Below are 15,347 nucleotides of genomic sequence, written 5' to 3'. Positions count from 1 at the left end.
CCTGTGGAGACCTTATGACACGAGATGGATGTCTGGCAAAAGTTGTAACCGGGTTTAATGCAATGTATGAGATTAAAACAAAACTAAGTGTGATCAAGTTTTTGATAATCTCCATAAAAAACACAAATTGACTGGAAAATTTGGTCATACTTTTTCTTGGACCATCTGCTACAAATACTGTCTCAAAATAATTTAATATCCGTATTTTGTGTCAAATATTGTTTTCCATCCCTTACCTGTATGTTAAAGACTTTGACAGAGATATATTTATATTTTTATAGCCCTGGGATTTTACTTGGGACATATACATTTTTTTTTTTAACATGTGAAAAAAATGACTAGTATTTACACTACCACATGTAAAGCATTCTCTTTGCTTATTAGCTAGCAGCACAAACCATAAAATAATTGTTTAACAGACCTATAATATGGGCATACCCCCACATTATTTAGTGTTATAAAATACAATACACTACGCTTTTCATGTGCACTAGCGTTATTAATGAAATCAAAAGTGTGCAGGTGTTGAACGGTATGTCCATCCAGGCGTATGATTAGACCTTTTGTAATTGTGATGATATGAACAACAACAGGATTTGGATCAATACACCAGATCAATGCGGTTGGAATGCTACAGTGAGCCGTGCCCATCGACCTGTTTCCTGTTTACGCTGCAGTGACTAAGCGGTGGGAGAGAGAGGACAGTCGAATCAATGGTTAAGCCGCTAAGTCTGAGGAGAACACGAAGATCCACATAGAAAAGCTTTTCATTCACTGTCCTTTCTCCTCTCCTGACTCCTACTTCCTTGCATTTAGTAAACTTACATTACACAGTTTTTGGAATCTTTAAAAATAAGTCTGTTGTCGTGTAGATATGCAAGTAGTTGATGTATAAGGTCAAACTGTTATTGGTCCAACATAATGTTCATTACGTGGTTTGAGCGCTCATCAATAAATACACTAAAGTCTTACACTTTGCAATGTCTTGTTGTGAGACTCTGATGTTATTCAAATGTGGCAGTCGGTCGCCAAACTGAACCTGGTTTTTCACAGTTTGTTATGTTTGGAGGGAAGCATTAACCCACCTGTTGAAAATGCTTGGAGCTAATGCACAGAACGCAACCGGGCTTCAGAATGCAGACGTTCTGTTTCCAAAGATTTTAAGGATATAGGTGTAACATTGTCTGATAAAAAAGTAAATTAAATATAAGTATCCAAAACTCTACTCTAGGTGTTAAAAAAGAATGTGAATTTGTGCATGTATTCAAAAACCTGCTCTTATTTTGACAATCTCTCACACAAGGGTGCTATTACAAGAGCTGGCAGCATGTCAGTGAGGAATGCACTGCAGTTTACACATACACTCACATGGTCAACAGTCTGCAGAGAGAGCGCTGCCGCTAACACGAATGTTCTTAGCCCTGTCACGTTCAGTGTAATTGGAGGCTCCACATAAAATGGGATCAAATATAAATTGTGCTGCACTCATATGTGGTAGAGCGGGATTAGAAAACATAAATGATCTAACCACAAACTAGGATTTAGCAGCTGGATTAAGAATAAACTATATGGCTGATAAAGGATGAGCTATTCAGGAAAACCATAAAAAAGACTAAACCAGGGCTATTCAGGTTTTAGATAGAAGAAAACAGAAACTAGGATCAGATCAGGGCTAAATAAAAGAGTTAACAAGACCACGACTAAACTTGACCAGAAGAAACTTAGATAAAACTGGGATAAAAATAAATAAATAAATAAATAAATAATTTTTTTTTAAAAACTAACTTGTCATACATATAAATATTTTTAAAAAGATAATTGGTTTGCTTTCTTTAAAAATGTGAACATGATGGTACAATTTTACAAGTGATTTATCTGCTGTTTAAAGTGCACGTGCTGATATATAACAGAGCTTTGAGACAATAGTCGGGACCCTCAGGAGTCCAGTATAAGTGTGTTAAAAATAAAAGGAGAGGTATTCGGCACAGCTGTGAGAGTGAGTCAGTCCACTTCAGTCCAACAGCTGAGATGACGAGGCCTTGTTAGCAGCAACTGTGCCCCGGTCTATCCCTTTAATTTAATTCATCCTTAAACCCATTCTCCAGTCAAGCACTCTTTCATCTGATTCCTGTTTGAAGATAATGTGACTTAAAAAGCACAGTTCAAATCTGTAGTTATGTCACAAAATACTGAGAAAATAGCGAAGGTCTTCTAAAAATTAAAGATGTATCGGGACAATACTTGCACTTTTAATGTATCGGCTATCAGTCTTAGATGTTCAGAGACCGACCTACTGCCCTAAAAATGAACATATAGTTTAATTTGAACATTTAAGTGAGACGATAAAGCTGAACAAAGCATCACTACACAGCGCTCTTAAAGGTTTGCGGTAAGAAAGGGCTGTGGGTGAGTTTGTAATCATTTTAAATTATATATTTTGGAGAAAATGAACAAAATCTGCCTTACAAATCAGTCCAAACATATCTGCAAAGCTTGAAAAAAAAGGTGAAAAAAACCCATATTGGTCAGTCTCCTCTAAAAGTTTGCAACAGTGAATATGGTTTGAAACATCTTGTGAAGTATTATAAACTTTGATTATTAGGAGCTGTAATATTTGTGATTCAAAATGACCCCAGGAAGATGCCAATGAAAATCTCAACAAACAATATATCACTTCGTCCAGGTATGACCCATAGTAAAAGAAAAATTCCAATCTGTCAACTGGACAAAAAGTTGTAGTAGTGAAGACGTTTCACTGCTCATCCAAGCTGCTTCTTCAGTTCTGGTCAGATTGCCGGTGGACATTGCCTTATATCTGTCTTAAGGAACAAGCTAACTACACTAATATATCAATATATCTAGCCTTTAGAGCAGCTACCACTCACGTTAGCATTGTTGGAACATTTGCATCCCACCTTTCCCTATAAACAGCATTTACCCTTCAACTGGGAGACAGTACTATTAAGCAAAGGTAAGGGAACTTTATCTTTCCAAGTTAAAACCAGTCCAATGGCTACATAAGGGATGGCAAGAGTCTAATCATTTAATACATAATCGTGATAATTCAGGTGAAAATGTGATTGTGAATAAAATATAAAAAAATTGTGACAAATTTAAAAGCTACATTTAAAAAGCTGTTTCCTGTAGCTGTTTATGTATAACAAAAACATAACTTTATCATTCAGAAAATTCAGATTTCGTAAAACTCACACACAAGGGGAATGGTGATCGATTATAACAATGAATAGGGATTTTTCTGTCAACAAGTGAATAATCATAAATCACAATAATTGCAACACTAAAGTTTTATATCATGAAATTCCTAGTCTTCACAATTCTAACTTTATTTTATTCTCACTATTCTGCCTGACTTTGCATGAACCGACAAACCTTTCAGTGTGCTTGAGCTCTTTATATTAAAACAATCCCTTACGTCCAAATTTTCAACAGCGCCCTTGAGAAAGCTCCTCCATCACTCCAGGAGCTAACCTTCCAAAAACACAGTGTCCAAGTGGCAAACTTACACCACTCTGGGGAATATTCTGACTCACTGCCAAGTACAACTCAGCAGCACCAATCAACGCTTAAGGAACCAACACCGTCAAACAGCAGAGCAGCTCAATAAGAAAAACGAATCAAGGTTCCTCAAGGCATCATGAAGCGCTGGGGGAAAGGTGAAGGGGTGAAGAAATGAATGTGCTTTATTTTTTTTTATAGAAATGGTCTGTTATGTTTGTTTTATGCACGAGAGCTAAAATGACAGATTGGTGAAATGATGGTAGAGGTGTAGATGTCTTCACTTGAACAGGAATGTAAATGTGTGGAAAACATCAACTATCAACAGATGAACGCAATCAGTGGAAACCGCTAAATCCACTGTTGACAATAATTGTTCCACAAAATACATCCCCTCACAGCAGGCAGACATTATATGCACTTTCAGGGCTAAACAGACGCCGACCGCGCTGCTTTACAATTACATGGACTATTCTCTCATCTCGAAAGGTTCACAATCGAAAAGTCCAATCAGGGAGTGCACACAGACTCAAGAAAGTGCTCATAGTTTCTGGTTTGTTTATTAAAACCTAAATGTTCTCATTTATCAAGCATGGTCTGGAAAATGTTGGGCTTTTACTCGAAAACTGACAGTCCTAAGGAGATGATCAAGACTTGTAATTCACTGTAAAACATTTGAAATAATTCCCCGGTAGGCCTGTCACGATAACAGATTTTGAAGTTCAATATATTGCTGAAGTAACTATAGATGATAAATGATAATATTGAAGCTAATTTATGCTACTGACACAACCCAACAGCAGATTTAAACCACAAAAACTATTCTAAATCTACAATATTGTAAAAAAAAAAAAAAAAAATGAGATGCAATAAGTAAACAGCAGAATGAAACACTTTAGTACTTAATTTGCATCTGTAATGACTCATAGAAGTTATTAATTGAACTTTTTATGGCTTAAATCTTATTGTAAAGGCAAAAAAATAACTCAAAATTTCCCAGTAGTAATCTTGAATCCAAAATATACTGTTTCAGCTTTCATATGAATGAATATGAATGATAAAACAAATGATTTTATTACAAACTCCAGCATGGGCCAAGAAACACTTTTATACAATGCTTGCAAGTATGAGTGTTGCTGACTTAGTGAAAAACCATACAGCAAGGTAGCATTATTGGAATAGCGTGATGTTATTTTAACTGTTTTGCCAAAAAAAAAAAAAAAAAAAAAAAAAAATTGAACTATTTTTTTTATTTAGCTATTAGTTTGTATAAAATTAAGGCACTATATTCAGCCAATACAGTAGGAGATGTAATTACCTTGTTGACATGTTTTGGCTGAAGTTGTGAAGACAGTTGTGAAGATGGCTTGCAGCTAGCAGTCGAAACATGTTAACAAGGTAAATACATCTCCTACTGTATTTCTCTTTGTATGTCTTTAAAAATAACTTGCTAATGTGCCAGAATTAATGTTTTTGGACAACATTCAGCATTTACACATTTTTCAGGTTTGGGTTTATCACTTCCAGATTCCTGTGCACTCTCTTAAATTCAAATGCAAATTGTGTGCAGTTACAATGACTGATGTTGAAGTTTATTAGGGAGTGCCGCGGTAGTATTCCCCCCAGGGCAGTCAATCAGTGCGTTGTCTTGGATCTGCAGCAGGGCAGAGTCTGTGGAAACATCTGCAGGACTACTTCTGTCTAACGCACTGTCTAGCAGCGGATAACTTAAATCAACACAAGACCACTGTGACGTTGTAATGGGTCTCTAGATGCCTAACCTAAACCAACTGTAGCCCAGTATGTCTGAATGCAAGAGAGTCTACCCGGCCCCTCCCAGCCCAGTCATTTCAAATAAATACAGGAGCAGAGGAAAGAGCCGCCTTTCTCTGAGGTGCAGTCCAGACCTGTGGTTTGTGGTCCGTGAGGCCAGCGGTCATGTGGTACAATGTCCTCACCGCTGCTTCACTCTTCACTGTGCACTACTGTTCACACCAACAGCTCAGATCGTTCTATGGAGAAGAGCAGGGGTCTAAGAGGATAGCCCTGTCTGCACCTGGCAACAGAGACCACACTTGTCTGAGATGTTGAAATACATATCTGCGTAGAATGGCCTGCAAACGAGCTGTCAAAAAGTGATACCCAGATACTAATTGATACTAAAACTAATAGGAAAGCACCATAATCATTTGGGCAATACTGAAATTTGACCTATGTTTAGAATGGTTTTGAACTATATCAAAACTTGCATAAGATCACATGGAGATACCTATTGTTCTTGTGTCTGCTATATAGTTATAATCTATGACACCCATGGATCGTTATGTTATAATTTGGACATTTTAAAACTCAATATTCAACTTGATAAAAGAAACAAGTTCACAGACTCCTGCATAAGAAAACTGCATTGTCCAGTTGGAGCTGATGTCACCGTAAACGTCATCACAACAAAGAGCCTTGCAACTGTTGATAGCTGCACATCATGAAAGGGAGACGTAAATTAAAAAAAAGTACCAAAATGACTCCCGATTGCACCGTGTATCATTGATTAAATATTGAAAATTAAATATTTACAGAGCAGTGAGCTTGTGCCGGTGGCAGTGACAACGGGGGTTGATCGGCCAAATGGCGTCTTGAAAATAAGCAATTAAAGAATGCTCAAATATGCACAAATTAATCTAAAAACAACTTCAGGTGATTAAAAGGTGAGAGGAAACAACTATAACACGGTCAAAAGCTAAGTCTGCTTTAAAGAAACTATATTTAGTGTGTGTTGTTTCTCATTATCAATGAGGTATAAAAAGTGTAATGAGAATTAAGCATGGACTGAAACAAAGGTCTTCTGGCGTTCTAAGATATAAGTCCTTTGTAATTTATTATTTATTACTTATAATACTATAGTCAAATAACTGGAAACAATGAAGCTATGAAACTGGCAAGATATTTTGAGCAGTTCAATAGAAGGATTACATTGTGTCAGATATATAGCTACAACAATAACCATGATGTATTACAAACAATAATTTCAAAAAAAGAAGTGCAATATGTTATATTTTAATTTACTGACAATGTATGACGGGAACAATTGGTCACATTCATTTAACAAAAAAAAAAAAAAAAACAAGACTCTACAATAGTCCCAGTTATTTTCCTAACGGCTGAGCTAATGCTTTTTCAGAAACCACCTCATTTGTCAGTGTTAACTCCAGGACGTGTAGAAGACCTGCAGTGTCCCGACAGAGACACAGGAGAGGGAAAGCCCTGTCTAACCATCCGACACAGAGGAGCGTGGTGTCAGGAGGCTAATGAAGTTATCAGTCACACACATCGCCCAAGAGCAGGGTCACTGGGAATAACAAAGCAGACAATGTAATACAAAAATGACATGAAAAACTGATAGAAACAAATGTACAAATATTTACTTAGACAGCACAACCCCACACAAGCTTATCTGTGTGTCCATCAGTTACTGTAAATCTCTGTAACCCATTTCTTCACAGACATCATTTGGAAATATTTACCATTTGCAAATCTGTGTGCATGCAGCAATCCCCAACAGAGCAATCAGGGGGGAAGAACTCTAATAAAATGGAAATGCATTCATTGCTCCAAAATGAGGTCATATTTTGCATTTAGCTCTTTGTTGAATTTTGAGCGTAAAGTAAAATTGGTCGTGTCCCAGTGCAATAGGCCTATATTGCAAAAGCAGATCTTAAGGTCAAAATGAAACCGCTGTCTACATCTAAATATGAAGCATTTTTTATCGTCCACAAACCAGGAAGTGAGGATGGTGCGCTGTTACCATGCTAGTTGGTGTTAGCGAATCTCCGCTCTAGGCTCTGAAAGTTGTGAAAAGTACTTAGAAACTCATTGAAGTGAACAATTAGGATGCTTCAAATGCGTAAGTTAAGTGAAGAATGGGATCACTGCACACTAAAACAAACTGTCATTCATGTTTTTTAATGTACAATGTCTTTAAGATGAAGTATCGCCATGGATCTGTCTGATATGATCGTGTTTTCTGCAAGTTCACCCAGCTTACTACGCTCCACTGACACCACGTTGAAACATTAAAGTAACTCATAGTAACCCTTAGAACCAGATAGACCCATATATAGAAACACCCAGAGGTCGTCTTTGTGTTTAAAATCAATTATGGACAGACATTTTTTTCCAAGGTCACATTTGTCACATGCCGCTTCAAAATGATTCACAGTCTTGTGACCCGACAATATTCCAGCGGATTTCCCGACTGCTTGAGCGTTCTTTTCTCATTTGCATGGCTTTGTTTCAGGCCTGCATTGTTACAGAAGATGAGAGGAGTCTACAGAGAAGAGACATCTATTTCTTATGGCCAAGACAGTGGTGCACATTACAGAGATAAAGAGACATCTTGAAGTATTCCATCCTTTGTTTCTGGGTGAGAGGGAAACAAAAGTGGGAGAGGAGTACAGAGCAGGATTTGTGCTTATTGCTCCTCTCATGGTCTGGCAGAGAGCCTTTTGGCAAACTGAGTGTTATCCATTGCATATTGGGTAACCTCACTGACACACTCATGCAAACTGAGGAGCCGAGTCAAAGCAAAGCTGTGAGGATTTAAGATCTTGGTGGTGTGTATTTTTAGAGAGTGAAAAAGCCCGTGGTTCTCAAAGTGAAGTGGTAACTGAAGCATTTTGGTTGATTTTGTGACTTTGTGTGATTTTTAATACAGGCTTTTTATGGCTAATTGATCCATCCATCCATCGATTTTCTCCTGCTTATCCGGAGACAGGTCACGGGGGCTAATTAATTAAAATCTGTTTTCCCTAGATTTTTAGTATTATGTGTAAAAATGTCTTGTCAACCAGGAAGTAGGTGCCAAATGCTGCGCTCTGATTGGATGCGCGTAGGCGGTCTACCCCAGTTTCACTTTGCCAATTGAAAAAAGAAAAGATGTGGATATTAATGATGTGCCAAAAAGTATGTGGGAGCAAGGGATGAATTACACTGATTTAAACACCTACTTCCACCTTCAAATGAGGTACTCCAGATTTAAATGTGGTTTAGTCCTAGATTAGGTCGTGTTTAGTTTAGTTCTAAATTACACCTCCTCGGTCCTAGATGAATTATCTTTTGGCCATGTTTAGATGATCAACATTTAACAATTAAAAGTCCCACCATTTTCGAGGAAGCTGTGGCCCAAAGGTGAGCTGTTACAATGATTTAGGTTGATGGGGTTCAATTTTCGGTCCAGATATCAATTCACAGACATTCTTCATTTGAAACAAGAATTCAGACCACTAAGGCTCTATGTCGTCCTTAGACTTGGTTCCCTGAAAATCAAAAATAAATCGTTGGTCAATACAAGATCGTGTAAGATTCAAAGCCGTTTTCAATCCGTTAGTTTTTCACATGAACTTAAACAAGACAGAATGCATGAGCAAAGTACAGAACATTGCAGTCTTTTTGGACAATGGACAACAGACAATCATTTAGCTCCCTCGCATCCAGCTCTCCGGCAGTTAGCAAAGTGCTTATGAGCTCTTGAGGCAAATCCCAGCACTTAGGGCCAATCTTGGGTTTCACAGCAGCTAGCCGTTTCACTCAAGCGTCTACAGCCATGAAGATTCTGTTAGCACACTCACACGCAGATGGACAACAGCAGTTCACACATTCTCAGTTTTCTCTCACGTCTTTAAGAGAGTCCAGATCCTCATGTTTCTCCTACAGTTAAAACGCCTAACAGCTCGAGGAGATCTGACACCTGCTCACAACACATACAACAGCTTCAGTCTAGATGCTCAAACCTGTACATTTAACACAATTAAAGTCACTGTAGCTTCAAAGCATGAAAAACAGGACTAGTTCATTTGAAAGTGTCTTCAGCATCCAAACTTATACTTTGCTTTCCAAACTTGTGCCTCCCATCCACGTCAATGAGTTTAGAAGCACGTTTCGCAATGTTTATGGCCTGAAAATTGCCACTCCTAACTGCAACTAGCATGCTAACAGTGCAACAGCTTTACTTACTGGTTCATGGTTGATAAATAAGCTTTATAATGAGATATTGAAAAGCGCAAACTGGTCTAATTTTGACCCTAGAGATGCTTTTTTAACTATACAGTGGCAAAACAGATGTATTACTTTATGCACAGCCCCTTTTTATGATATTTTCCTAGCCTACTACTAGCTACTACCAATAGCGGATACTCAATAAACTGACCAAAATCTCTGCCATATTGATTATTAGTTTAAGAAAGCATCACTGGCAATTACTCAATTACTTTCACAATTGTTTCTGTTTTCTATTACAATGGAACCAAATTGGGTAAAGGATGTTAGAATATCAAGTTTTTGAGTTGCGATTCTTCTGAAAACCCTTAATCCACTTTCATTCTAATTAAATCAACATTATTTTAGTATATAATCAGTTTTTGAAATCAAACTCTGAATGCTCTCATCTTTAAAACTTCAGTAAATACACTGATGGTACAGCATGAGCTCGGTAGTTCATATTCTCCTTTTAAACATGTTTTTATTGTCATTTTCGCAGTCTTTTAATGCCTTTTAATGCTCTAAACCTCAGGGGACTGACAAGCAGACACTTCCTCACACCCCCACATGCACTCTTTCACAGGTCGCCGTCGCACCACTTACTCAGCGTTCCACCTCCACAGCTCAGTAATAAGCAGTGTCCATCACAGCTGTCAATCAACCTAACGATGTGGACAAGCTGGAAAAAAGACACAAATCAGCTCTTTTTTCCCCTAAGATGAAGATAGGCTTCTGTTTGGTTGAAACTGTCTCCACTGCGAATGATGGATAACTTGAGGAACTTCAAAACAGTGATTTCCATGGAGAAGTAATTATTAAGAATTCACCACCAACCCGCGCAGCAATAAACCATTCAGAAACAAATCACTCTCACCCTGCATTTAAAAGACACTTCTTTCTATGACAAATTGCAGAGGAAATATTAAAAGCTTAGGACTTCACGATGCGGTCATCTGTGTGGAAGACGTTAGTAACCAAGGATATGAGTAACACCAAGCACTTTCACAGTTTAAGGTGAATTAAATAAAATATATATATATGTCTGTGTAATCCCTCAGTCATCCAGGTATGATCCATAGTAAAAGAAAAAAGTCAAATCTGTCAACTTGGCTTGTGTGTTAGTTTCAGTGTAGTTAGCTCCTCCCTTCAGATAGATATAAGGCAATCTGACCAAAACTGAAGAAGCAGCATGGACGAGCAGCGAAACAGCTTCATTCCTACAACTTTTTGTCCAGTTAACAGCTTTGAATTTTTATTTTACTGCAGTATTCTTCTATAACTAAAGAATACTGCATTTTTAGACAATGAAGTCCTCACCATTAATCCAGAAACTATTAACTCCCTGAATGGTTATAATCAAATCTGCATATTTTGAGTGTGATTGGTGAGGCTTCTGAGAATGAGGCGAGCAATAAAGATAAAGTCATGTTGTTGTTATCCACAGAACCTGCTGACTAAACAAGTACTCATGATGAGAAGGCAATTTGCAGGAGGTATTAGTCATTGAAGACAAGAGGATGGGAGAAATAGCACGTACCCTCAGCAATCTGGAAATGTTTAGATTGCCAATGCGAGCTGAGGTCATGACGAGGTTATGCACAGTCAGTATATTTCTGTGGGATGGCTGCTATATGTTTTTCTATATACATATTACATGCACGCTATTATACTTATTTTTCCAGTGTCGTACCACAACTCAATTTTGGTTCACCAACGATTAATCCTATAGGAGCGGTGTATGATGTCAGCCGGTATAAGAAAGATAAACGTACTATATGCAAAAACTCAAAAATGATGAGGACCTCCGGGTCTGTCATGAGAAATATTACATCAACTTCCATCATCCATATATATTAAATGGAACAATACTTTTTGGGAGTCATTATTTATCGTGTGTACTTTTTTTTGTACTACTGGGAATTGTTTTTTGCTTTTTTTCTGTACTACAATGAGATTTGAGCTGTAGAAGGTTGAATTATGAACTTCTATGACTCATTCTAGATACAAACTACTATCTACATAAGCATTCTGTTATTTAATTTTTTGTACATTTAGAGTACTTTCTTGGGGAAAATTCTGCTTTTTGGTTTGATTTCAATAATGTCGTTTATCGTCTACATTTACTTCAGCAATATATCACACTAAAATAGAGAGATACAGAGAAATACCACGATGAAAGATAATACTGAAACTACTTAATGCTAATGACACAAAGCAGGATAATCCCAGTACACTAATTTTAAACTATACCGTGTCATTAAAAGGCCTGAGCTGGAACAAATAAATGTCAGAATGAAGCAATAATTAGCCACAGAAGTAACTTATTCATCCATCTACAGCTCAAACCTTATTATATCACAACAAAAATAACAAAATTCTCTCCATTATTGCAAAGAAAAAGTCCAAGTTCATGTATTGAGCGATAAGTCGATATAGTAGTTATCGTGACTATTTGCAAATGATAAAATGTTTAACAATTAGATGCTGACAGCGTGCAATTGTCAGATTTTGCTTTGACAATAAAGTAATTTTTTGTACATTTAGAGTACTTTCTGGGGGAAAATTCTGCTTTATGGTTTGATTTCAATAATGTCGTTTATCTTAATTAAAAAAAAAAAAAAATCTAACCCAAGCTTTAAGGAAGTTACTACTTAAAAAGTCGTATATACCGTGTTTAGTCACATAACCAATTTCAGTAATACTTTTTTCTCAAGTCCTTCAAACATACAGAAAAAATAGACTGATATGTGTTTTTTTCATGACAGGCGCCAATACCGATTATTTAGAATCCAGAGAAACCGATGGCCACTAAGCTCTGCCCATATTTTTGGAATGATATGTAAGGCAGATTTTGATGATTTTCCCCAAATGATGTAATATAAATTTACTCCAAACTCCCTCAAGCCCTTTTTTTTTTTTTTTTTTTACCACAAACCCATATGAGAGCTGTGTAGTCATGTTTTGTGCAGCCATCTCTTCGTATTAAAGTGTTAATATAAAGCTTTGTATGTATTTTTCAGGCAGCAGATAGACTAAAACAAAATATCGGTTTGGAGATTTAAGGCCGATAGCTTATACGTTAAAAAGTCCAAATATCAGCTCGATATATTGGCATATCTCTAAAAGAAAGCCTATCACTTCTACTACTGAGTCTTAAAAGTATCCTAAAATGCCATCATTAAAGTGTGCGTCTCCCATACAGTCTATCTAGAGTCTTCCAGATGTCCCTGTCACTTCTCATCCACTTTGAGCTTAAATACGTCTTCCATTGCTTTCTTAGCTCCACCGCAAACCCTCACACACCAATCATAACACTGGCTCCACTCCCCTCACGGATGGGAACAAAACGGTTGGAAAGAAACATCCCTAAATTACACAGCGGACACATGCTCGGGCTCTCAGATCTCATTTAAAAGCCACTGGGCGATCCACAGAGTGCCCCTAAACTAACAGCATTCTGAATAGAGAACTGGGTGGAGGAGCGTGCAAAGATCTGAAGGCGCTCCTATTGTAAAAACACACAATAAGACATCGCTAGAGGGTTAACCAAAACACGCACACAACCCAACAGCTGAAACCCAATCAACACACACACACACACACACACGAACTCTAGTCTCTGGGGACGACGCAGCGTGACACGATCAATCAGTACATATTGCTTTTATTGACAGGCCCCAGTAGAGTCTCCATCTGTTTGATGAGCTCAGAGTCCTTCTTATAAGCTGTGGCTCTTTGTAGGCTTGGATTAGTCAGAGGGTTTCCCAGATATCGATAACAGTCTGAAAATGTAGCTGATATTTGGCACCAATATTTTTTTCTACATGTCCCAGTGCATGAGCCCAATGCATAAGATGTGTCTTTTTGAACAGATTAATGAGTGAAAAATGAAATAGTCTATAAGGTAAATGTGGTTTTATGTTTAAAAAAATTCTAAAATTATTTGTGAACTTTACTATAACTTAGCATACATTTTTGGTCCTTGCAATGCATTTAAAAAAAAAGTCATACTGGCTATTATTGGCTACAACAGCAGCTCAAAAAAGAATCTATATAGGGCCATCCTTCTTGAATCATTTGAAATGCTATAACCTTGTGCCCACACCTGTACTTTTTTACTTCTTCAGCATATCTTTCTTTGTTACCACCATCCTCCTTTCATCCTTTGTCTTGGTTGAAGATGCCAGTGGACCAGAACAATGGATTGATGATCCTGGGCCGCTAACCCAATCAGACAGCACAAAATGATTTCTTCCTATGGGGGTAGAGAACCAAAGTGTGAGGAGGGGGATTGCATAGGAGCTCATGCATATTTTATGTGACTGTGCAATGATACTGTCAGCCTTATGCATAATAGACGCTGGGTTTAAATGTGACAACAGGGGGGCTTTAAGAAGAGGAAATAAAGTGGAAAATAGACCTGAATAATGACCCTTCAGTCTGTAATTCGGGCATTTAAATGTCCAAATATCTAACTTAAAAAAAAAATAAAAAATTGGAGACGCGACCCCACTCACAGAATGCATGCTTTACCATATATTTTGAAGCAATAAAACCGCCAGTAACTGAATAAATGCAAAAGATTAATGCCATAGTGTGGAACATTACAGGCAAACAATAACAACTCACGGATGCAACTTGGTAGTACATAGTGCAGCTTTAAGTTAAAAGGACTTGATCATCTGACAGACTTCAAAATATAACTTACTAAAACTTAACAAAGGAAATTCTTCATTTAACTCATGCGTGTCAAACACAGAGGAAATGCATTACTAAGACTTCAGCAGAATATATTATAAATTAATTATTCTGGTCAAATATTTGGTATATTTATTCATTTCCAATAGTTTTAAAATGTGTTCACTGGGAATGACAATAAAGCTTTTTCTCTGATTCTGACAGTGATTCACTCAGGCTGCATCAAATACATCCACTCAAAGAGAAAAGCAGATCAAATGAGATTTTCCTTTGCAATGGCAGTTCAGTTCAGCCTGAGCGGGCCAAGCCACTTGTCCCATTGGACGTGATCTAACAGCATCTCCAGAACATCCTCTGTATTTCAACTTAACGTGGACAGACCGGGACAAAAAGCAGGTCCATCACCCCACATTGACAAAGGAAATCCCTGCGCCTCAGTGCCTTTGACGCTAAGTTGTTAAAGTACTTAATGTCTGCCTTTATCAGGGGAAAGTAGACAGTCAGGAAGTCATGCAGTTACAGCATGACCACTCCAGTTGAAGATGCCTACTCAAGCGGAAACGAGACTATAAGGATCCTGACAGGGCTCTTAGTGTTTTATAGCTGCACTTCCTGTCATTTTCCCCTCAAAATTTTTCTCATGCACACTCAGTCGTGCGAGTCTATTAGTTGAGGTTTACTGGGAGTAATGCAGGATAATGAGCTATGCAGCTGATACAAAAAACTATTCTATCCTGCTGCATGGGTTTGCTGATGGAGGTCATAATCAGGAAGCATGCTAGTTGTTATTGCTTATTGTCACAGCAAAATTTCGATCTGGTGTTGTCAGAGTTGTCAAAAGTGCTTGTAAACTCATCGTGTTGACTAATTTGAATGTTCTGAATGTATAAGGTAACTAAGGAATAACTTTGGACCGCTGAGAACTGTTTAAAATGGAATAGTTCAGCAAAAATCAGGTGCAGCACTTTTAATTATATAGTTATTTTGTCAGTACTGGCCTCAAAAGTTTGGGAATATAGATAAAATATTTTCATAATTTAAATGTTATTATAGAGAATACAGTCAAAAATATCAAACTACAAATGACAAATCCTAAACAA

The 15,347-nt window shown here is 37.4% G+C and overlaps 1 protein-coding gene across 1 annotated transcript in view; it reads right to left on the bottom strand.

Moving 5' to 3' along the window:
• The window catches only part of prickle2b (prickle homolog 2b), a 75,644-nt gene that overhangs the window by 46,753 nt on the left and 13,544 nt on the right, over window positions 1-15,347 (bottom strand). The gene's annotated exons all lie outside the window — the stretch shown is intronic.

Source organism: Periophthalmus magnuspinnatus, chromosome 5 (genome assembly GCF_009829125.3).
Source record: "Periophthalmus magnuspinnatus isolate fPerMag1 chromosome 5, fPerMag1.2.pri, whole genome shotgun sequence".
NCBI classification, from domain to species: domain Eukaryota; kingdom Metazoa; phylum Chordata; class Actinopteri; order Gobiiformes; family Gobiidae; genus Periophthalmus; species Periophthalmus magnuspinnatus.
The sequence above is the reverse complement of the archived record's forward strand: the minus strand, read 5'-3'. Positions and strand labels throughout refer to the sequence as shown.